At 46.4% G+C, this 24,479-nt stretch overlaps 1 long non-coding RNA gene across 3 annotated transcripts; it reads left to right on the forward strand.

Moving 5' to 3' along the window:
• The first annotated feature begins 8,695 nt into the window (after positions 1 to 8,695).
• LOC142045869 (uncharacterized) lies at positions 8,696 to 20,191 on the forward strand. Of its 3 annotated transcripts, none has more exons than XR_012654778.1 (5): positions 8,696 to 8,734; positions 9,588 to 9,691; positions 10,923 to 11,011; positions 11,707 to 11,833; positions 20,118 to 20,191. It is a non-coding gene; the product is annotated as an uncharacterized LOC142045869 (long non-coding RNA). The 3 variants fall into 3 exon arrangements; XR_012654779.1 differs by lacking the exon at positions 20,118 to 20,191 and adding an exon at positions 12,484 to 12,569; XR_012654777.1 differs by lacking the exon at positions 20,118 to 20,191 and having other exon boundaries at positions 11,707 to 11,932.
• Positions 20,192 to 24,479: the final 4,288 nt, after the last annotated feature.

Here is a 24,479-nt window from a genome sequence, read left to right on the forward strand (position 1 = left end):
ATGTTGCAATTCGTCCCAATTACCATTGACCTCAATGTCCTTAACTACTTTCTCCCTTAAAATTTTTTCCAAGACCTTACACACTACAGACGTCAAGCTAACAGGCCTATAATTACCCGGATCACTTTTATTCCCTTTCTTAAAAATAGGTACTACGTTAGCAATTCTCCAGTCGTACAGTACAACCCCGAGTTTACCGATGGCAGGAACTCTGTTTCAAACTTGGTTTCCAGACCAGTTTGTGGAAAAATTCAGGTACTCAAAATGGAGTCCAGAGACATGTGATGTGGTCACACGCCCTTGCAGAGTCGTAGCAGCCATAACTTACAGGCTGGCCTTCCAGGAAGGCTAAGCTATTCCACAGCCCATTGTCTTTGTTAATGAACCAGTAGCCCTCTTTGGCTTTTTCATTGTTGTATCTGAAAGGCTGGCTGTGAGTGTTTTCTGGAGTAAGCCCATTTGAAATATAGATACCTAGTCAATATTCATAACTTCAGATACAAAAATGATACATACATACAAATAGGATAATTGAATTCAGCAAATCATAATTTTCCCAATGACTCCTTACATGACCAATCTTGTACAAAATGCTTCATAATTATGCCATGATCATATCCTAATAATATTATTATGATGAATATGGAGTGTAGTGTTGTACATCCTATTTACTTCATTTCTCCAGTTTGTCCAGATAACTTTGAATTTTAATCCTGTCCTCCAAGGCACTTTCAACCCCTTGCAGCTTAGTATCATCTGCAAACTTTATAAATGTGCTCTATGCCATTATCTAAATCACTGATGAAGATATTGAACAGAACTGGACCCAGAACTCATGCCTGTGGGACCCCACTCAATATGCCCTTCTAGCTTGACTGTGAACCACCTATTCTCTGTGAACAATTTTCCAACCAGTTATTCACCCACCTTAGAGTAGCTCAATTTAGGTTGTAGTTCCCTAGTTTGTTTACGAGGAGGTCATGCAAGTCAGAATCAAAAGCCTTATTAAACTTAAGATGCACCACATCTACCACTCCCCTCCCCCATCCACAAGGCTTGTTACCCTGTCAAAGAAAGCTATTAGGTTGGTTTGACATGATTTTTTCTTGGCAAATCCATGCTGACTGTTACTTATCGCTTTATTTTCTAGGATTCAGCAATTTGATTTCTTAATTATTTTCTCCATTATCTTCCCAGGTACTGATGTTAAGCTGACTGGTCTGTAATTCCCCAGATTGTCCTTATTCCCATTTTTCTAAATTGGCACTATATTTGCCCCTTTTCCAGTCCTCTGGAATCTCTCCTGTCTTCCATGACTTTTCAAAGATAAATCGCTTATGGCTCAGATATCTCCTCAGTCAGCACCTTGTGTATTTTACGATGTATTTCATCAGGCCCTGCCGACTTGAAGACATTCAACTTGTCTAAGTAATTTTTAACTTTTTCTTTCCCTGTTTTAGCCTCTGACCCTACCTCATTTTCACTGGCATTCACTGTTTGACACTGCATGAAGTCTGCGTACAGAGACGACTAGGGCATGTGTGCTGAGATGCCATTTACAGTTGAGGGCAGTGCAATATTTATAATCAAGCTTTAACTCTGATTTTTCTTGCTGTCTTTGGCTTATTTATTTCTTGTTTGGATAACTGATTAATTGGAGATTTTAGTCAAAAAGTAAATGGCATCAACGTATTCTACATTTTTGTCTAGCCTTTGTGAGAAGAAGTAACTGTTCTGATTGCATGAAGGTTTGTTTAAATTAACATACTCTGTCGTCTTCGGTGTTAGAAAAATACTCAAATATTTATAGTAAAAGATACTTGGCTAGAAGAAGTACACACGTGTAGGATAATTCTTATTTGATCTCTTTCAGCCCTGGGTCCAGCGTAGTGATGGAACCAAAGAATAACCTAATGCCAGGCATGAGAGCACCCAGGTCTTTGCCATATAGCCTATTCTGGAAAAGCAGTAAGTGCAAAGGCAGGTGGTCTCCCCATTCTGTAAGCTGGGGCTTGGTCTACATGTTAGCTCGAAGTGGAACGGGATAACTTTTCTTTGTATTTGAGTTCCGTGTGTCAGCATTCTCCTGCATAAACTGAAATGCTTTTATTCCCACCATCAGCAAGTGGAGATGGAGAGCTCTGCAACACAGTCCTCCCTAGAAGCAGGTGCATTTCTGTGGTGGGTGGAGTATCCTCTGTGTCCAGGTTTTATTTCACTGTAGGCAGTATTGTGGCAAAGGTTGTCTGGCTCCATGTACTGCGCCCATTACTATGGCATCTGACATCTAAATGTCAGATTATTATTCACTGCTGTTGGTCGAACAAAAGTCAAGGCTTACAAACAGGTCTGAGTTTGGCACAGTGGAGCTCAACACAATTGTAGTTCTTCAGGTATAGCTGCTACGGGAATCAGTGGAAGCTGTACACGTGTGTAGCAGCTGTAGCATTTGGTTTGGTTTTGCAAAACCTGATTGAAATCTCATAGCTAGGGTGTGTCTGTCCAAGGAATCCTACCAGTATTACTTCCAAGGGGATGTAACCTAAACTGAAAAGGCCTTTGTTGTTTGAAATAAATGTTCACATAGGAAGCCACCCACATAGTGGTGTAGTAAAGTGTACTCCTGAGGGAATTCTGCGCTAAAAAATTAAACATTCTGCCCACAATATTTTAAAAATCTGCATATTTTATTTATCAAAATAACACAATATAATCACACCAGTTTCAGTTATTTTGGTAATTTAATTCAAAATACCTGTCAGCCAGCAAAGATTCCCCCAGGAGTAGAGTGTCAAAGAAACTCTTACAACAGCCCAGTTTCTGTTTCTCTGTTACGCTTTTGTTGGGCACCTATCTGAGTGTGTCACACGTGTCAGCTGGACACATCTTGGAAGAAATCTCTGCTCTTCCAGTCTGACACCCACACCCCGAGCATCCAGCTGTGGGGCATCCCCCTAGCCCAGACACCTGCACCCCCTACCACCCAGAGCATAGCTGGGGGGGGGAGGGGGAGGGGGAGGGGGAGCGGCCACTCCCGCTGAGCACATTTTCCAAAAGTGGCGTCTTTTCAGCCAGCACTGGACTCCAGAGCCGGGTTTTGCTTGCGGCTGCCGGCTGGCTCTCAGCTCTGCATTGCCTTCCTGCATCCCCAGCCTGGCTTGCTCCAAGGCTGCTGGCGGCAGCAGCTGATTGCCTGGCTCCCTGGGGATGAGAAGGGGGAGGCTCCTGCCTGCCCACCTGCAGCTGTCTGGCTCGCTAAGCTGAGCCACGCTTGGCACATGCTGCCCAGGCAGGGGTGGGCTCTGCCGGGAGGGGAAGGGGCGGCAGCACGGTGGGGTGGGCTGAGAAGCAGCAGCCCCATTGGCCCCCGGCAGCCCCATGCAGAGCGAGGCAGCCACACGGTGGGTAAGGTGGCTCTGAAGCCCAGCTGGTGCTGACGGAGGAGGTGGAGAAGGAAAGAAAAAGGCAGGCGGGGGTGTTTCTCGTGGTCTCTCTTCAGTGGCGTCTTTTCTCTGCGAGGAGCGGCAGCCCGGGGAATGACACTGCTGCAGTCGAACCGCAGCTCTGCTCCGCGGGGTGCGCGGGGACACCAGCCGCTGCTGTATCTGTGCTCTGAAGTTGGTCCAGCGGAGCAGGGAGGTGAGGATGACGCCGGGCTCTCCCCCGCGGAGGGGGCTGAGGGAGTGGGAGGACCAAGAGGCAAAGGAGAGACTTTGGGTTATTTCCCCTCTTCCCGTGCTTAACCCTCTCCCCTCTTTCTTCTTTCCCCTCTGTGAATTATCACTAATTCAAAATAGTAGTGTGCAAGTTGACTGTATGATGGTAATAGCATAATCTCTTGTTGTAACATTCTAAACCATACTACCTGATTTTTATATTAAACACTTACTATACATCATACAATAAATCCGACAGAAACAAAACCTAGGAAAACTTTATTCTTTCTGTGTCTTATTTAATGTTTTCCAGTAATCTCCTCTTGCTTCAGAATGCCTCATGCGTCACCCATACCGTTTGCAGTAGCATTCAGCCTGTGGCTTGGCTGCTGACTCTTCACTGCTTCCTGAAGCTCTGGGAGCTCAATATTAATCTCAGATACTATATCCAGAACAACTCTGTATGTGGGGGGAGAGGGCGGAATTATTGACCTTGTGCATATGTAATGGTGTTTGATGTTTGTAAGACAAAGTATAATAATCACACTTGCAAATTGCAATGAACTGTGGAGAAGTTCCTGTCTGGTGTGAGAGATGTTACTTATACCTAGATGCACTCTCCTTCCACACTCCCAGCCCTATGCATGCTGGCTTGGGAATATCACTGCTGTAGTGTCAACTTTTAGAGAGCTTCATATGCACCATTTCTAGTATTACGGTAAGTTAAAACAACCTACAGTACATTGGGACACTAATACTCTATTACAGTGTTTGCATTAGCATATTAAAAGCAATAACACTTAACAGACCAGTGTATTCAGGACATAACTAGCACACTTCCCCCACCAATACCTAGTAGTTGCACTGTTATCTCCCATAGCTACTTACATGGCAGCTTTTTTTGTTAAAACTGAATTGGGAAGAAAGACAATTGATTCAGAACTTGTTTAATGGTTACTTTACTGCTAAAGGGTGTAGTGGGATATAGACTTGGAGGGAGGAAGGTTTCTATGATGTAGGCAAGATCAGGTGTTTTATCCAAAACCAGAATATGAATGGTGCTGTTCTTGGTGGCTGACTGACCTTGAATTATTGTCAAAAGTTAGAGGGTGTATGCCTCTCCCTCCTCACATTTTGGTTGAGGATTCCATTGACAAGGGGATTGGCCTCAAATACCTGGTTGTAGGACTCTTCCACGGTGTAGTTTTCATCTTGGGTGGCACAGTCCTAATTATATTAAAACATGTACTTTAGTCTTTATAATTATCTGTTATAACTCAGTAGATTTTTATGAAGGCAGGAGTAAAATAAAAGTAGCTGCAATAGTTCCACAGTTAACTCAAACTGAAAATTTACATAATTTAAATCAGACTCCTAATCTTAATTTTTGCTTAATAAATAGGTCCTTAAGAAAACTCTGTTGGGAAACTGCTACAGTTTACTTGAGAGTACACTTCTCCTATATAGGTCATGTCTTTGGATTAAAATGTATTGTGGCTGTTTACCACTGCATGGTTCTGATGGTACGTTTCTCTCATGGGGATTGCAGTGCTAGGTCAGACCATTGGTCCATGTGGGCCCCGTCACACAGGAGGTAAACTCTCAAAGTGGTACGTCTCTCCCTGATGAGGAGTTAGGCATCTGAATGTTTGGGTCCCTCTTAGAGACCTTGAATGTGTACTAGTCCTCGGGTGCATGCAGAATAACTCTCCCTAACAATTGTATATAGTGGCAGCATGTCTCTAACCTCCACACTCCAGATTGGCACAGTCTGTAACGCCTTTAAATGCATTCTGCAATGTCCTGTTAGGGCAGCATGTTCGCCTCCAGAGGGCAGATGTCATGGGACTGCTTTTAGGCTAACTATTCTGATGCATTGCCTCAAAGACTTATGGAGGCAGGAAGGTGCACAGACCTCGGACACTGAGCGTGCCCGTCGGCACCAGGGCAGGAATTGAAACAACATTGCCTGGAGCTACTTCTGGGATCACCCAAAGGGCTTGGTGTTGGCCTTCAGGCTTGTCTACAGTGGGAAAATTATTGAAATAGCTGTTCCGGATTAACTCCCTGTGTGGACATTTACTACTGAATAAGAGTACCCTTTTCTAATTTAGTTTAAAGATTAATCCACATCCAAAGTGGATTAAGCTAAATGAGAAAAAGGCACTCGTATTATAGAACAGAATATCTATACAGGGTCTTAAACAGATGTAGCTATTCTACGGAAACTTCCATGTGTAGAGACCCTGACTGCTCCAGGTGATGGTAGTGGGAGGCACTGGCTTTAGTGGGGCAGTTAGGCCAAAGCTGCAAGTGTCTCATACTCCCGCTGTCTAGTATTAAAGGGCAAGGAAATTCTCAGTTGGGTTTAGGGCAGAGTACTCCATCACCCTCACTATGTGATCAAGGAAATAATCCCCTGTTGTCAGTCAGTGTTGTGTCTTGTCCCAGCCTGTCACCTGCAGCATTCATACTGGCAAGCTCTGACCTTACCCTGCCTGCCCCACCTTTTGCCTTTTCATCTTAGAAAGAGCCATTTTCCAAAGAAGGGATGAGGGCGTCTGCAGCCTGTCGTGGGAGATTTCCCTGCTCAGCGAGAGGGGAGGAGAGCAGGGGCAGCAGCCGCTGAGCCAACACCTGCAGGTCAGGCTGTCATTGCAATGATCATACTCAGCGTTTCTATGGGCGCTTCTGAGCCCTGGACCCCAAAGCACTTTACAGAGTAGGGTCAGGGGCATTATCCCTATGGGACAAATGGGGAAAGTGAGGCAGAGGGAGGGGCAGAGCCCTGCCCAAGGTCACACAGTGAGTCTGGCAGCGGCACCATGGATGGGTCTTGGGACTCCTGGATGCTGCAGCCCCCAGGACCTTCTCTCCTGGAAATGACTCTCTGCATTGGCACTTGGAGGGTGAAATCGCCTCCCCCACCATGCTGAGGTCCCGAGCCAGGCCCAAGGCCCCTCGCACTGCAGGTTAATGGGTTTAGTGGGGCCAGGGGCCTTCTGAGTCTCTCAGCACTGGGCGGAATTTGATTCTCAGTGCAGAGAAATATCTTCTGCCTGTAAAGTGCCTGGGGAGAAGATTCCTGCAGTGGTGACCTGCCTGCAGGGGTTGCTGGGGCTGTGTAGGGGAAAGTCCCTAGAGGAGGTGGGGGCTGCTCAGGGAATGTAAACTTGAAATTCCCCTACTGCCCGAAGCCTCAGTGGTGACCCCTGCAGAGCAGGAGGCCTCTCCACCCAGGGACACCCCCACTGACAGCCTCCTCTTTCTCTCTCTCTTTAGGGTGCTGGGAGCACTGGGGGGCAGGTAAGTCCTGGGCTCCATTTCGCTCCCCCTCATGGGCCGTTAGGTTTGATAACTGCACTGAATAGGAAGCTGCCCCCTGCCCTTGGAGCGTGTGATTCTGGCTCCCTAGTGGCTGACTCCGGTAGGAGAAGAGCCGGTTACTATCCGATCGCTAATGAGGTCACAGCAGGGCTTCTAGACACAGGGCTGATGGGACAGACCAGGCCTGTCTCTTGGACTGATGTGGCTGCATGACGTATTCCAAGGGTGCAGAATCTCAGCTTTCACATTTGTTAAAGTGAGTTGCTGGCCCTCAGCACCTCCCCAACGTAAACGGAGACAGCGTTGCCTTGCTGGGGCTGCCAGCAACCTGAAGCCGTAGCTCTGAGAGCGTGAACTCTCCTGTCCCCTGTTAATGTCATCGCAGCATCAGCTGAAATAGGAACAGTTTGATGTCAACATTGAACATTCCCTGGTGATCACCTGAGGAGGTGGATCAGGGAGAGGGCGGGAGTGAAACCTTTGTGGGGTTGGAATAGGGGGTTGCTGTAGGGAGGGAAGAACAGAGGAGAGAGACAAGGACAAGGAAGCGAGAGAGAAATGGAGAAAGGAGGGTGGGAAAGGCAGGGAAACACAGGGAAGAACCACCAGGGCCCTACAGGGTGTCCGAGAAGGGGCTGTTTTCCTCCTGAGTGACACTGAGTGTGACAGACAAAGACTTGGCAAAATACTAAGAACTAAAATTTTATTTCTGATGCGAAGGGCAGATTCTCCCCTTGTTCCATGTACGTGGGTGTCCCATGGAGAGCAGTGGGTGTTCTGGTGTGAATGGAGCAGCGCACAGAGTCCTAACCTGATGCCCTGGCCACTAGCCATAATGGACAGGGCAATCTGGCCCACTCTGCAAATGAGCTGGACACCTCAGGGTTACTGCTTCAGCTGAAGGGCTTGAGGGTTTTGGTGTTTAAGGGCCAATGTTCATTTCCTGCTGGAGCCCTGAGCTCTGTCTGTGGCCACTGTCAGCATGTAGGACCTGCCCACTCTTTGGTCTGTGTCTCCTCCCTTTCCACATAATCCCAGTGCTGGTGCCCCTTGTTACTGCAGTAAACCAGCGTAGGGGGTGGCTCTGCCCCCCACAGAACCAGAGCGTCCCTGAGAAAGCTCCTGAACAATGTCTCCAGTCTCTCCCTACTTCCTGGAAAGCACAGGGCTGAGGTGACTCACCATGGCAATGACCATCTCAGGCTACAAAGCTCAGAACTAGGTTTCGTGAAGTTTGGGGGTTGCTGGGCTCAGGGTCTGGGGATCAGGCCTATTTCTCACCCCTCCTTTCCCCAGCAGGGAGGACGGGACGTTTCAGAAGCCAGAGCCGTCGTTTGTGGAGCTGGAGAAGAGACTCAGCGATTTCTCTCTGAAAAGTGCCATGCTGCAGGAGGTGCTGCTGGGATTCAAAGGTGAGTTGGAGTCTGGGGGTGGCGTCTCCTCTGGTTAGAGCGACCCTGGCCCTGGGGAGGAGTCGGGGACTCTAGTGATGTCACTGATCCTCGGCTCCATCTCACAGCCCAGCTCAGTGAGTTGCCCTTCCCCATGGAGCAGCCCTGTGGGGCTGGCTGTGTCTGCAGCTGCTGTGTTATAGGCCTCTGATCTCTGTCACCATCTCCTAGTTAACAGCAGTTCCATTAATACGCAATGGGGATTTCTCCATGAATGCAAGGGCCTGAATTCTCACCTCTCCCATCTTCTCCTTCCCCTTCCCCTGGAGACGCTGCGACGGGGGCTGGGGAGCGACACAGGTACGTGTCTGTCTCTGACTGGCCATGGGGAGATTTCAGACCAATAACCATGTTAATGACAGGGGATCGCAGCCTCCAGCACCTGGAAGCTGTGTAACAATGGGAAGGGATGTGACTTTGTTCTTGCACCACTATATTTTCAGCTGACTTGTCTCTAAAATATTTTAGCTCAACAATGTCACATAAGCATTTAAAGTGTTTTACAGTATTTTAGGACTCATTCATTTTTTTCTTTTACTTTCTTAATTATTGCATGTTTACAGACTACATTAATTTTAGGAATTTTATTGTGCCATTTTAATTGCAGTAATATTAACAGTGTTTTTAATTAAGTTTACGTAGTCTGATTTTAAAGCATTTTTTTTTTAAAGACCAGTAAGACCTTGACAACTTTTCCCATTTTTGAGGCGCTGCTTGATACTTTTTAAAAAAAATACAAAGACTGAGCTTTTTTTAAACATATTTCTTTGAAAATTTGTTAGTATAGTTGGAGTTTTTTGGCTTTTACAACAAAAGAAGTCTATATACTTTTTTTAACTTTTTAAATTGGTAATGTATTCACATTTTTAACTTATAATTATTTTAGTGCATTATTTACCTCTTGTGACACAGGTTTAGCTGATTTTTACACTTTCAATAAAACCGCTATTAGCATCTAATTTTGTTAAAACAGCAATTCAGTATTTCTCTTTTGCATAACCTGCACTTCTTTAAGAATGCAAGATTTGTTTGGTTCTTTTAATTAACTTTTTGCTCTAAACTTTTCTTTATGCTTACATTAATTTATATTTCTTGGAATGATTTTATTCATTTAAGATAGAATCTTAATTTTTTTCTCCCAATACATTCCTAGCCATCCCGATGATGATTAATATCTGGAAAACATCCTCAGCAGAATTATTCGAAGTGTTGCACCAGAGAGTAAAGGCAAAGAGGCAGTGGCTTGTGGGAAAGAGGGTAAGTTTCATTACTAATCCTGCTCTTAAAAAGAGGGCTCCTTTTAGAAAACTAGTTTAACGTACAAGCACTGAGAGACTTTAAGAAAGTCACTAATCACGGGAGCAATGGGTCCCTTTGGAACATATTTTAACTGACAAGCCCGTAGAGCATTTATGAGAAACAGGACAGAACTATGGTCAACATTAAGTGCAAATTAATGATCATGCATCATGAGGAGAAAGAGGAGGGAATACAAGTTAAAATATAATGAAGACAAAGCATCTCAGACAGGAAATGTAGCAGTTTAGCAGCAGTATTGCAATGTTGGGGTGAGGTGGCAGATTATCCCCCCCCCAATCTCTTTTTAAAAGTCCCAAAAGAAATAAACGTGAGTGGCATCATTTATTTTTTATTATTTTGTTTACTAATTAAAGCCATGTCCCTAAGGCCAAATTTGGCCCTAGGTAACTTTGTTGCCACGTTTTCTTGTTCACCAAGCGTAGAGTTTAGTACTGGTCCTGAACAGCATCATTAGCCCCTTTTGTTTGGATTAATTAAATTTTCTGTCGTTGGTCGTCTTGCACCTGTGCATGGCCTTCATGGCTGAAAAGAATTTAACCTACTTTTCATCAACTTGCTGCTAGAGGTTATTGTAAGAGCTTATGAACTTTTATCTGATTTTTACAGTGAAATAAGGGAGTGAGTTCAAAATGCAGGTGTTACAGGGGAGATTGCTCAGTAGTGTGAGCATTGGCCTGCTAAACCCAGGGTTGTGAGTTCAATCACTGAGGAGCCACTTAGCAATCTGGAGCAAGATCAGTACTTGGTCCTGCTAGTGAAGGCAGGGGGCTAGACTTAATGTCCCTTCCAGTTCTATGAGATAGGTATATCTCCATATATTATAATAATTATTTTATTAGATTGTATTTGTCTCTATTGACAATGGCTTCCATCTTAATATGACCAGCAAACTTCATTTCATTTACTGCACCTACACTGGGCAGACTTTGTCCTGTCCCTGCCTCCGCCTGCTCCCCGTCATTGGGGGAGGTGCCCTCAGGGTTTTAAAACTAGCACAGTGGGTTTAGCGCTGGTGGAAGGGGCTGGGTCTGGCCTGTGATAAAGTGATGGAATATTTTCCCAGCATGTGAGTCAGAAACATCTTGTGCAGGGAAAGGGCCAGGAAAGATCATGATGTGACAGGAACTAATTTCTGAAATCTTCCCTGTCACCCTTCTCACCCTGACAGGAGGCAGAGTAACGCCCACTTTTGGCTCCAGATTGTCCCAGCCTCCCAGGGGATAGGGAAGGGAACTGGCTGTAGTAGAGCCAGTCCAGGTAGGGATTATTGCGGGGCTGCTAGTGGGTTCCTGTTGGAGAGGGAGGGGCAGGAAATACTGAGGGCCTGGGGGGCAGGAAATACCCAGGGTGGAGAAAGGGAGGGGGACAAGGCATGTGACAAACTTGCTGGGAATTGTTTAACCCAAGTCCTGAATTCTGGGAACAGACCCATGGGGTTCGGGGGAGGAAATTACCCTATTTGTAGAACAGGGCTGGTGGGGGAACACTGGACAGTGCTGGGGAAATGTAGCCAATTCCCAGTGCGAGAACATGAACCTACTGGCCAGAGGCTGCTAGGAGATTGGAAGGAGGGATGGGAGGTTACCCACCAGTGGGGCCTAGAGTAGATAACCCCTCCCCTTCCTTCCAGGTGCTGGCAATGGGAAGCCTGTTGGGATTCCTACTGGGGAGCCGACCCTGGAGCCTGCTGGGGGCTCCATCCCCTGTAGCAGCCTCTGGCTTGTAGGTGCGTGATGGATGAGAAGATCCTTTCCCCTCTGTCTGCTAGGGGGTGAGGGGATCTCTATCTCCCCTCCTTTTTTGCCTTCTGGCTGCTGTGAGGAGGGTGGGGGTGGGAACCAGCTGACTGTGAGCCTGCCAGAGCTTCCATTTGATTGGCTCCTCTCCCCCATAAATAGTGGGGCTGTGAGTGGGGCAGCAGGTTGTGAGCGGGGGGGCTCTTGCTCTTTCAGAGGCCAGTGACCTTCGAGGAGGTGGCTGTATATTTCACCAGGGAAGAGTGGGCTCTGCTGGACCCCCGTCAAAGAGCCCTCTGCAGAGACGTCATGCAGGAGAACTATGAGAATGTGACCTCGCTGGGTAAGGATTCCCGTCCCCTTGGTTCTTAGAAGGGGAAATGAAGAGTTAAGGTTCACACCACCCCCACAATGCCGCCTCTGCTCTGCCCTATCTCAGCAACGGCCCATTGAGAGCATTGAAATGGAGCAGACTAGGTCCCTCAGGGTTCCCATGCACCTCCCTTCATCACAGTCACAGCTCTGCTAAGCTGCTCCAACTCTTCCCTCCACCATCCTGGTACAGCTACAGCTGACCCAGTGCACATGGCTGGAGGCAAGTGGAGAAATGCCGGGATTCCCACCTGTGAACACAACACAAACAGTGGCACGTTCCTAGTCCTTCATAGCTATATTGGAATCATAGATTTTATGGCCAGAAAGGGCTATTAGGTCATCTAGTCTGATGTCCTGTATAGCACACGTCATAGAATTTCATCCAGTTACTGCTGTACTGAGCTGAATACCTTGTGTTGGATTAAATCCTCCCCCAGAAAGGCATCCACTGCGACTTGATGACTTCAAGAAATGGAGAAACCTCCACTTCCTTTGTTAACCTTTGCACCAGCCTTACTGAGCCATTCCTAGTGGCTAGTACCAGCTGCAGGGCCAGGGCCAGAGTTAAGGTTGAATTTTAGGGGTGGTGTGTATATTAACTCTTTTTCTGGTTTTCAGAGGTTTAAGTTTAGCCACCACCTACCTAGTGGAAAGGCATGCAGCAGATCTGGGCAACCTGTGCTTGGTATTTATGTAAGTTATGGGCATTTAGTTTCCTTATTTTTTTTAATAGACTTTTTCAGCACTCTGTGTCTGCATGAGAGATTTTCCCAGCATAATTATATCAATTAAGGATGTGTTTTTTTTTTTGGATCCCTAACGAACAGAGCTATGCTGACAAAACTTTGCAGCTCAGAAGAGGCCAGAGTGGATTTTAAAACACTTTAAAATATTGCTCTCAGCCCTGAAATTTTGGAATCGGGGAAACGTCTAAGAGGAACTCCTTCAGAATGCAAACAAAATGCACAGCACACCTAGTCTGAAAGTTAACAGTGGTATGGCTCCAACTCAGATGAATGAGTAGCTCAGAGGCAGTGGCCACAGCACATCCTCTTGACCGAACCAACCAATGACTGTGAGAGCAGTGAGAGGTTCCTATTCAGGAGTTCTTGGAGGGTCGAGGGGGAAGGAGAGCAGGGAGTGTAGGAGGGGAGAAGATGATGGGGGAGCTAGTGCTTGTGGGGTGCCACAAGGTAGGGAAGGCTGAGTGTAGTGGGAGGAAAGGGATAGGGATGTGGCAGACTAGAGGGAATCAGGGAGGGATGGGCACCATGGAAGGAAGAGGAGGTGAGGAATCAGAGACAGAATCTCCTGGGAACAGGAAATGTGCTGGTTTGGGGGAGTGGGAGCCTGGGAATGGAGAAAAGGGGTGGAGATCCTAGCTGTGGTGCTGTTGGAGCGGGTGGGATGGGGTAGGAGATCTGGGATCCTTGGAAGTGGAAAAGACTGAGGATAGTGGGAAGGGGATGAGGAGTGTTTGCTCCAAGGAGCAGGATGGATCTGGTGGCAGTGCGAAGGGAAGGTGTCAAGGGGGCAGATATTTGGGGCCCTCCACGGAGAATGCTTTTGCCATAGTCTCTAATGACCTCTCCCTCAGCAAAGCTCAGAACCAGTGCTCCACCTTTATTTTTCTTGACCCATCAGCTGCCTTTAATACCACTGACCATGGTCGTGTTCATGACATCTTGTCTGCTTCCTAGTTCTCCTCCTACCTCTGTAACCACTTGTTCAGCGTGTCCTTAGGAAGAGTGTCCTCACCCCCACTCTGTTTTTCTGTGGGGATTCTACAGGGCTTAATCCTTGGTCACTTCCTCTGCACTTTAGCTCTGGGAAATCTCATCCCCAAACACAAATTCGGCTACTGTCTGTATGCTGATGAATCACAGATCTACCGCCCTACTCCAGACCTGTCTCCTTCTGTCCAAACAAACCTCCGCCTCCCTCTGATGACTCCTCATGGATGGCCAGCTATCAACTCAAGCTCAAATGTTGATAGCAGAGCTCTTAATCCCCCAAACCAGCCCTCACCTCCTTTCCTGCTGTTCATCCCAGAATTAGCTGATGAAATCTCAGAACCTCTGGCAATATTTGCAAACTCAGATGACAGGAAAGGTCCTAGAAGACTGGAGAAGGGTTAACATAGTGCCCATCTTTACAAAGGGGAAGGAGGAGGAGCTGGGGAACTATAGACTAGTCAGCCTGACCTCAGTACCAGGGAAGCTACTAGAACAAAGTATAAAACATTTCAATTTGCGAATACCCAGAGGATGAAGGGGTAAGCAATAGCAGCCAGCATGGATTTATTAAGAACGTAGTATGACAACCCAACCCAGCTTGATATCCTTCTTTGACAGGGTAACTGGTTTGGTGGCTAAAATAGACCTGGCCTTCAAAAACGTTTTTGACACAGTCCTATGAGTAAGCTGGAGAAATGCAGGCTCAACGGAACTCCCATTAAGTGGATATATAATTGGTTACACAACCGCAAGCAAAGAATAACTATTATTGGAATGATGTCCGATTGGAGGGATCTCTCAAATGGGGTTTCACAGGGATCTGTTTTGGGTCCACTGCTATTTAACATCTTCATTAACGACCTGGATGTAGGAATAGAGAGCATACTGATCAAATCTGCAGATGACACTAAGCTGGGGGGAGGGTTGTCAACACTTTGGAGGATAGAGCAAGAATTCAAAGCGATCTTGATAAATTGGCAAACTGGGCTATAGACAACAATGAAATTGAACAAAGACAAGTGTAAGGTGCTACACTTCAGGAAGAAAAACCCAATGCACAAATACAGAATGGGCGATAACTGAAATGGCAGCAGCACTGCTGAGAAGGATCTGAGAGTTGTGGTGGATCACAACCTCAACATGAAGTCAATACTGTGATGCTAATGCAAAAAGAAGATACATGCTATGCTTCTGTTAATGTAAGTCACAGGTGGTGATAATACTGCTCTACTCAGCACTGGTTAGGCCTCAGGGGGAGTCCTGGGTCCAGGTTTGGTCACCAGTGACTAGAGAGGATGTAGAGAAACTGGAAAGAATCCAGAGGCAAGTGACAAAGATGATCAATGGGGTGGAACACAAGCCAGTGAGCAAAGGCTGATGGAACTAGGTGTGTTTAGTTTGGGAAAAAAAAAAAAAAAAAAAGAGAGTTAATGGGGGGGGATATAACAGCAGTCTTCAAATACTTAAAAGGCTGTGTGAGCGTGTGTGCCCGTCCCTCCTGGTCTGTCTCAGGGCAGAGCTGCAAAGTCTCCACGCCCAGGCCCTCAGGAAGGGTGGGTCAGCAAACAATTAGGGGTTTTGCCCAGGGCGAGCACTAAACAGTCTAGGGCTCAGGCAGGGGCAAGCACCAGTCTAGCATCCTAGCTTGGCGGATGGTTGACCAACACAGCCCTCCTGGCCGAAGGTGGGTGGCAGGAGGTAGGGGAACCCTGGCCCACCTGACTCCACCGGGTCCCAGCCCCAGGCCCTAACAGTGGCAGTGTAATCCACCACTGGATCAGCGGGGATCTGCCCACAACACCCTTACTTGGTGTCAGGCCGACACTCAGCCAGATGATGGTCTAGTTTCCCTGAGCAACTTCCAACAAGCCCCAGGGTTTGGTACCTCTGGCCTCTGTTTCCCCAGGAATTGGTGGTCTGTGGCAGCCCTATCAGCTCGTTGGCACCTCGACTGGCTGATGACCCTGGGAACTTTGGCCAGTCCTCTGGCGGCCACCCCAGCAGGTCCTCGATGTCCCACTCTGGCAGCAGGTGAGAAGTGTCTGTCTCCCTCAGCAGCTCCAGCCCAACTGAGCTGCAGGGCCCCCTCTTTTGGGCTCCTGCTTGCTATCCTGCCCCTCAGCTTCCAGAGGGGTGGAGGTGGCTTTCCTGGCTCTGTAGCCCAATGGGCGGGTTGTGGTCCCTGCTACAGGCTGCCATACAGAGGATGGAGAACAGTTCTTCTCTTGTCACAGAGGGAAGGACAAGAGGCAGTGGGTTCAAACTACAGCACAGCACAGCTTGTATTCCATCTGTGTGAGGATGGAATACAAGTGTCAGGAACAGTATCCCTGATGATGCCACAGCACAACTGGCTGCTGAGCTCTGTGCCTTTATACTTACGCACAACTATTTCAAGTTTGACGACAATATATATGTCCAGATCAGTGGCACTGCTATGGGCACCCGCATGGCCCCACAATACGCCAATATTTTTATGGCTGACCTGGAACAACGCTTTCTCAGCTCTCGTCCACTCATGCCCCTTCTCTACCTATGCTACATTGATGACATCATCATCTGGACCCATGGGAAGGAGACTCTAGAAAAATTCCACCACGATTTCAACAACTTCCACCCCACCATCAACCTCAGCCTGGACCAATCTACACAGGAGGTCCACTTTCTAGACACCACGGTGCCAAATAAGTGATGGTCACATTAACAACACCCTATACCGAAAACTTACGACCACTATGCCTACCTTCGTGCCTCCAGCTTCCATCCCGGGCACATCACACGATCCATTGTCTACAGCCAAGCACTGAGATACAACCGCATCTGCTCTAACCCCTCAGACAGAGACCAAACTACAAAATCTCCACCAAGCATTCTCAAAACTACAATACCCGCATGAGAAATTAGGTACCCAGGAGCCTCCTATGCAAGACAAACCCAAGAAAGAAACCAACAGGACTCCACTGGCTATCACATACACCCCCAGCTAAAACCCCTCCAACGCATCAGAGATCTACAACCCATCCTGGACAATGATCCCACACTTTCACAGGTCTTGGGTGGCAGGCCAATCCTTGCCCACAGACAACCTGCCAACCTGAAACGTATTCTCACCAGCAACTGCACACCGCACCATAGTAACTCTACCTCAGGAACCAATCCATGCAACAAACCTCGATGCCAACTCTGCCCACATATCTACACCAGCGACACATCACAGGACCTAACAGATCAGCCATACCATCACTGGTTCATTCACTTGCACGTCCACCAATGTAATATACGCCATCATATGCCAGCAATGCCCTCTGCTATGTACATCGGCCAAACTGACAGTCACTACGGAAAAGGATAAATGGACACAAATCAGATAGCAGGAATGACATATACAAAACCTGTAGGAAGCACTTCAACCTCCCTGGCCACCACATAGCAGACCTTAAGGTGGCCATCCTGCAGCAAAAAAACTTCAGGACAGACTTCAAAGAGAAACTGCTGAGCTTCAGTTCATCTGTAAATTTGACACCATCAGCTCTGGACTAAACAAAGACTGTGAATGGCTTGCCAATACAGAACCAGTTTCTCCTCCCTTCGTTTTCACACTCTACTGCTAGAACAGGGCCCCGTCCTCCCTGATTGAACTAACCTCATTATCTTAGCTTGCTTGCTAGCATATATATACCTACCTAATTTCCACTACCTGCGTCTGACGAAGTGGGTATTCACCCACGAAAGCTCACACTCCAAAACTTCTGTTAGTCTATAAGGTGCCACAGGATTCTCTGCTGCTTTTACAGATTTAGATTAAATCTCAGGAACAACTTCCTAACTGGAAGAACAGTAGGACAATGGAACAGATGCCTGGAGAGGTGGTGGAAGGTTATTCACTGGAGGTTTTCAAAAGACAGGGGGTTAGACAAGATGACCTATGTGGTCCCTTTTAACTCTGTGGTTCTAAGGGGAACTGGGGTTCACCCTTGGAAAAAGCTAAAGCGAGCGTGTCACTCATTAAGGGTATGTCTGCACTGCATCTGGAAGCTGCCTCCCAGCCAGAGTCCATGCTGACTCACTACAGATAACGGTGTAGGCGCTGTTGGTTGGGTTGTAGCTTGGGTTCTAAAGCCAGGAGGTTGAGGGGGGTGGCTGGGCTGAATGGTCTGAACTCCAAGCAGAGCCCTAACATCAAAGCAATGTCTCCACAGCCATTTTTAATGCACTAGTGTAAGACCCAGCCTGAAAGGTGGCTGACTTCCTGATGCACCTTAGACATACCCTAAAGAGAGCGGTCCCAAGGGAAACTGTATGAAGGTTGGGTCACCTAACTCCCTGTAAATCCATGACCCAGTCCCCTCCCTTGGCATCCTGTCACAGCCTTAGTGGGTCACAACTGAGGATGCCAAATTCAGGACGAACTGTGAGAAATAGGGCAAACACAACCCAAAACTGGGGATGGTGATTTTATAAGTTTCAGAGTAGCAGCCATTTTAGTCTGTATCTGCAAAAACAGGAGTACTTGTGGCAGCTCGGAGACTAACAAAATTTATTCGGATGCATGCTATGCTCAAATAAGTGGGCTGTAGCCCACGAAAGCTTTTGATCAGATAAATGTGTTAGACTAAGGTGCCACAAGTACTCCTGTTCTTTTATCAGATAGACCAAACCAGCCACAAGAGTAAACTCCTGTTTCACCACACTGGCTAACAAGAAAACAAAGGCAGTTTCTCAGGCTTTCCGGTTCTTATACCACCACCAAAAACACTGGATTCAGAGATGAGTGGTTCTTTACAAGCAGTGTAATTAAATAATAGTTTCTTCTGATCACGAAGGGCCAACCACTCCCAGGTCAATATACAACTTAAATCTTACCCAAAAATCATGCTGGTGCCGATCCTTTAGTATCTAAAATCTAAAGGTTTATTCATAAAAGAAAGGAGAGAGTTAAAATTATCCAAGGAAATCAATTACATACAATAATGGGTAAGTTCTTGGTTCAGGCTTGTAGCAGTGATGGAATAAACTGCAGGTTCAAGTCAAGTCTCTGGAGTATATCCACAGCTGGGATGGGTCATTCAGTCCTTTGCTCAGAGCTTCAGTTTGTAGCAAAGTTCCTCCAGACGTAAGAAGCAGGACTGAAGACAAAATGGAGGTGTTTCCAGGGCCTTATACACCTTTGGCATGTGAAGGACATCCCATGGTTCTTCCTGTAGAAAATTACAGCAACAAGATGGAGTTTGGAGTCACATGGGCAAGTCACATGCTCATGCCCAATTTCCCTCAGTCATTGCATTACTTGGATTCCAGACAGCACATTTCCATGACAGTCCACTCAGTGTAGATGGGCTTCTCCCACGATCCACTATCAACCAAGTGTGTCTTGATGAACCACTTAATTTGAACAGTCCCTCCAAGATGTGCTAGCTAGCTACCTTGTGGGCATTACCCTGTTATACTTATAAGAAGCACATGGGATCTTTTTCAGGGGAAAAGGCAATATGCCGCATTAATTGGAGCTACAACAATTAGCATATGCATTCAATCACACACACACACGCACGCACACACAGTCGATGTTATAGTTACCAGTCCAGAGCCCAGATCAACCTAGTGGCCAGCTAGTTTGATCATGGGTAGGAGGCAGCAGGTTCTGTCAGTTGCAACATGATCCTCTGGGGAAGTCTTGGCAGAATGAACCCAGAGTTTCATGGCAAGGCACCCTGGTTATATACTGATTTTCCTTCATTGGGACCAATGAGTTTTTCACCGTCATGTTGTAATGAATTGTTTGACGAGTTCTTGTTTTCTTAAATTGTCCTTTTCACCCTTCAGCTGGATCTTTCATCAAGTAGTTCCTCAGGGAGTTCTCTCATGTTGGTTTTGATCACAGCTATTTTGTCCCACTGATAGGTGCCTGTCTCATCTTTAGAGTCAATCAGCCCTCCTCTGGCATTTCAATAGGGGTGTGTTGCAGCTTCCTGGCACGCTTGCGTCTGTTGCCACTTCCTCCCTTGTACATCTGGTTCAACGATGGCCTTCACACTTCTCTCTTAACACACACATTCCTCATTCACACACAAAACAAAATTAATTTCCACACAACATTTTGACCAGGAACATCAAATTGCAATGCAAAAGAAAACAACCATGGCATTCTTCTGCTTATTTTTAAATGCTAAACCTACAACAAATTGGTGACCCTCAAAGGTCTGTTACTGCCTTGAAATCAATCCAGACACAGATTCTGGCTGATGTATCTCTACCCATTGGCCCATAGCCATTCCTTTCTGTTACTCAAAAAGGGTGGCTGGCAGGATGTGCTCAGATCATACACCAATACCCTTAATGCATAGTACATAATTATTCTTTATCCTTCATTCTAAACCAGATAAAACAAACAAAATCCTACAACATCGTTTGGGGGAGTTCAGTTCCTGATTTTTATTTGACCTCTCTCCGGCACTTGTTTTGGTTTGGCCTTCCCCTTTCCATCCCTGTCTGAGGTTTCTGTCTCTATCATGGCAGATGATGCAATGGTGTGTGAGAAAGAGGAGCAGAATTCTCAGCAGGGAAATGTTGAGCAAGTGGATAAACACAGAATTATCGCAAAGATTGAAAAAGAATATGTCCAGGAGTCATATGCAGGAAAAATCCCATGACATTCAGCACAGACCAGAAAGAGCAGGGAAACCAGCCAGAGGAGAAAAAGTGTTTAAATGTATTTCCTGTTGGGGAACTCAGATGGACCTCAAGGAAACCACAAAACAGCAGGAAATCTTCACGGGAAAGAAAAAATACATGCATTGAATGTGGGAAAGATGTATGTGACTACTTAATCCATATAAAGCATCAGCTAATCCACACAGGGGAGAGGCCCTATGAATGCCATGAGTGTGGGAAAAGCTTCTCTTGGCACTCAGCCCATGTGAGCCATCAGAGAATCTCCAAAACACCATAAAAACATCTAGGGCTATTAATACTTTTTTTCTTTAATTTTTTTCCTGATTCTGACATAGTAACTTTTAAAGCTGCTTGAACTGTTTGCAGCACCGTGATCCCTCAGCTTGTCCAGATGAGTGGCCCATTTTTGCCTTTTGCAGTTTGCCCTGTTTTGAGGTGGGCCCATTTGTCCTTTCTATCAACTCCATTCTCCCATGAATAATTTGAGTGTGCCCTTCCTATCAGGAACCAGGGAGCATCACATTTATACCATTCCTCCTATTGCAAAGTTATTGTTAGAGTCACAAATGATACAGATTGTATCATTGCCAGTTGTTCTCACATTGCTCTGGGTTGTGCCGAAGAGCAGTTCTATTGGCAACTTTTCAAATTATATGTAAATGGAGAAGTAGGGACAGGAAAAAAGGTGTCATTTCAGCCTCTATGACACCGGAAGGAGATGGGGCAACTCAGAGATTCCCTCCTTCCCCATCACTGCAGGACTGTTAAACTCTGCCTGGCTCAGACAAAAGGTATCGTCATCACATTCTATCCATCCACTTCTCAAAGTGTCCTGGGATGAAGCATTCTCCATTGTCTGTGCTTAGACATGATTGTTTGACTTCTTTAATCCTATATCAGAGTCACTATGACTGGAGATGAAAGTGTCAAAGACCTGTAAGGGGAATTCAAATGGATCCCAAACACAGTGTGATCATTGGGAGTTTAAATCCCAGGTTCCATCTATTGGTAAAGCCACTTCTTACATGGTAGCTGTTTTGTCGCCCATTATGGGGATGCTAGGATACTTAACATGTTGTAAATAACATAACTGACTATTGAGACAGTGCTGAGTGAAGCAGGTTTGAATGGATCAGAGGAGAATCTCTTGTCCTGATTCTGAATAATCAGATGTAACCTGCTCTGGAATTTCACTTGCCACTTCCATTGTCATGTATTCTGTCTCTCTGATGTGGGTTTCTATCTTTCCTGAAGCCTGTTTGTTCACCCAGTTGGATAATAGTTCAGTTTGATAGGATGTAGCTCAGATTTATTGGAGAACTTAAGACAAATGACCATTTACTAAAGTCATCATTTCTCACTTCAACTTTGCTTTTTCCCCACCCCTCCATGATGACATGGAGAAAATTCAAGTGCAGTTCTGTCAACAGGGGAGAACTCTCCAATTTACTGGGCATGCTAACAAAGACACAGCAGTGATTTAATATCTCCACTCAGAAATGGTGAACAGCAGCAGAACCCGAACTAACTGAAGGAAGTGCATATGATCACAGTGTAGTTCAGTTGTTGAAGTCAATATTATCTCAGCTGATCTGGGGAGAGAATTCCACATTAGGTGATTTTGAACTAGGCAAATGCCCATGTATTTGGTTCCCAAATGATTTGTAGCCCAGGCCCTACAAAAGTTCTCTTCTAGCTAATCCCATGTTATGGGGAATGCTGCCCTTCCTGACACAGATGTTGAGGAAATAGAAGTGGGTTTTTTTGTTGAATTTATCCTTTGTAGGTGTTGAAAATGTGTATAAAATCAATGTTGGTAATCTAATAGCTGCAGAAAAATAGCTATTTTTGAATAGAATTTCCAGCTCTGGTAACAAACAAAGATTTTGATCCAGCCCTGTGTCCAGTCCCTTGCCTGGAACTGTGCCACCAAGTTAAAGAAAAGCTGGGCATGTTTCGGGAAGCCATTGCTCACTAACACGGCTGAAATTTTGAGTGTTTCTTTAAGGTTTCTACTTCGCAGAAGTGTAAATTTACCCTAACCAAGGCCAAGGATTTGGAAAGAACTGGCGTGGAAAGAGCACACTCAGTTCTTGGTTTCCACCCCAGTAAAGGAAGCTACTATGACCAATGGCCCAAGGAAAATTGTTTGTACAACTCCACTTACTAGTTCAGTGTCACTGGTTACAGTTCCAAAGTTCAGCCAAGGTTAGATTGAGAACAGTAACTAGGAGTCTGGACTCAGAAATCCAGAGGGCAGCTTAAAAATCATGAGATATTTAAAAGTGCTCCCTTTGGGGGTAATGTTATTACTTTCTTGGTTTTTCTGAGACTCTTGGGCCATGTTTTCTGCCTGAACTTGAAGCCTAAAAATGGACTTTTTAAAATAAACAAATGAAAGGGGAGATTTTTGTATCCTCATTGGGCTCCTAGATTGGGGCCTCATTGTGTTGGGCACTGCAGATACCCCATCCAACAGTGGGTGTCCCAGTTGTGCCAAGCAGTGCAGAGACCCCGACCGAGGGTGGGGGCCCTGATTCTGCCAGGTGTTATACAACTCAGAGTGAGAGAGAGAGAGAGTCCTTGCTGCCAACAGCTTACAGGTGAAATAGACAAAGTGTGGGAGGGCGGTTCCCGTTTTACAAATAGGGAAACTGAGGCCCAAAGATGTGATGTAATTTGTCCCTGTTTGCACAGAAAATAATGGGACCAAATTGGGAACTGAATCCAAGTTTTCTGAATCACAGCCTGGCTCTTAACCAAAAGCCAAGCGTTGTTGGTTACATGGCAGAGGCCTCAATGGAAATTTTCAGAATCTCTGTATAACCCCTTCTTAAAATCCTCCAATGACAAATACCTGTCAGGGATGGCCTAGGGATACTTGGTCCTGACTCTTGGGATCCCTCCCTGCCCCACCTTTCTATATGATTCAATGGATCATCCTATTTATAATGACCAAACTTTCCCTCTGGAATTATCCATTAAATGGTTATTATCCCCCCTCTGTTGCCTGGGGTAGAATGGAAGAGGAGAAAAACCTGTCTCAACAGAAGATGCAAAAGTCAGTTTGTTCTCTCTTAATGTCTTCCTCCCTGTAAGCTTCAGTAAAACATGACCTGCCTAAGATGGTAGAGAGGAGAGAGAGTTTTATTTCATTTTGGGCTGTGAATATGAGCGGAAGAGTGGCTGTCACTACCACCCAGTGTGGGGCTTTAATGCACAACCATGGGATTTAAAGTGTTATGTGCTACCAACTGAGCTAACCAGGTTTGAGTCTCTTCAGTGGCCCAGTCTCCATTTAGAAGGAGCCCTGAGAGTGTTTTTTTGTGAGCTGAAGTTCCCTTTCTGACATTCTCCTTCTTTCCTGGTTATGTCTCCAGCAAGCAAACCGGAGCTGTTACAAGCTGGTTAGATGCTGCTTTCTAGCCCAGAGAGCTGGAGTTGATTTAGCATGCTGCCACCATCAGCTGGTCAGAGAAGCCAGCGGGGGGGAGGGGTGGAATTTAGGATTCTCCCACCAGGGGAAGGTGCTGTTGGACTCATCCAGTGGGGGAGAGTCTGTAAAAGCTTCTTGGCTCCCAGAAAGGGGGAAGACAAGCTGGTGCCACACACTTTTTCACAGGGAATCAGGTCCCACTTGGGAAAAACTCAAAAGAAGCCCAGGCCCAGGCGTGTCAGAGAAGGGAATCACTGTTTGCTTTAAGAGATGGGTGAGGGAAAGCTGCAGGTCCTTAGATCTGTCCAGCATTGATAGAACCATTTGTGGGGAAAGTCTGGGGAAGCCGAGGAGGACAAGGAGAGGGAAAAAAGGCTTGCAGCTGTTGTGCAATCACCATGCTCCCAGCAGAAGGGTCTGGGGGGCTCAGCACTCAGAAATCACAAGATGGCAAAGCTCAGAGCCCTGTTACACAGAGTCAGAATGTGATCAGCTCACAGCGAGGGGGAGCAGCACCCCTCCCTTGGTCTCTATGCCAGAGCTCCTACTAACCCTAACCCCAACCCCTAAACCCTAACCCTCACCTTAAGCCGCTAACCCTAACCCCCAACCCCTAAATCCTCACCCCAACCCCTAACCCCAAACTCCAACCCTCACCTTAAGCCGCTAACCCTAACCCCCAACCCCAACGCCTACCCTCACCCTAACCCCAACCGTAACCCTAAATCCTACCCCTAACCTAACCCTAACCTTCACGCTAAGCTGCTAAC

This window comes from Chelonoidis abingdonii, chromosome 23 (genome assembly GCF_003597395.2).
Source record: "Chelonoidis abingdonii isolate Lonesome George chromosome 23, CheloAbing_2.0, whole genome shotgun sequence".
Taxonomy (NCBI): Eukaryota; Metazoa; Chordata; order Testudines; family Testudinidae; genus Chelonoidis; species Chelonoidis abingdonii.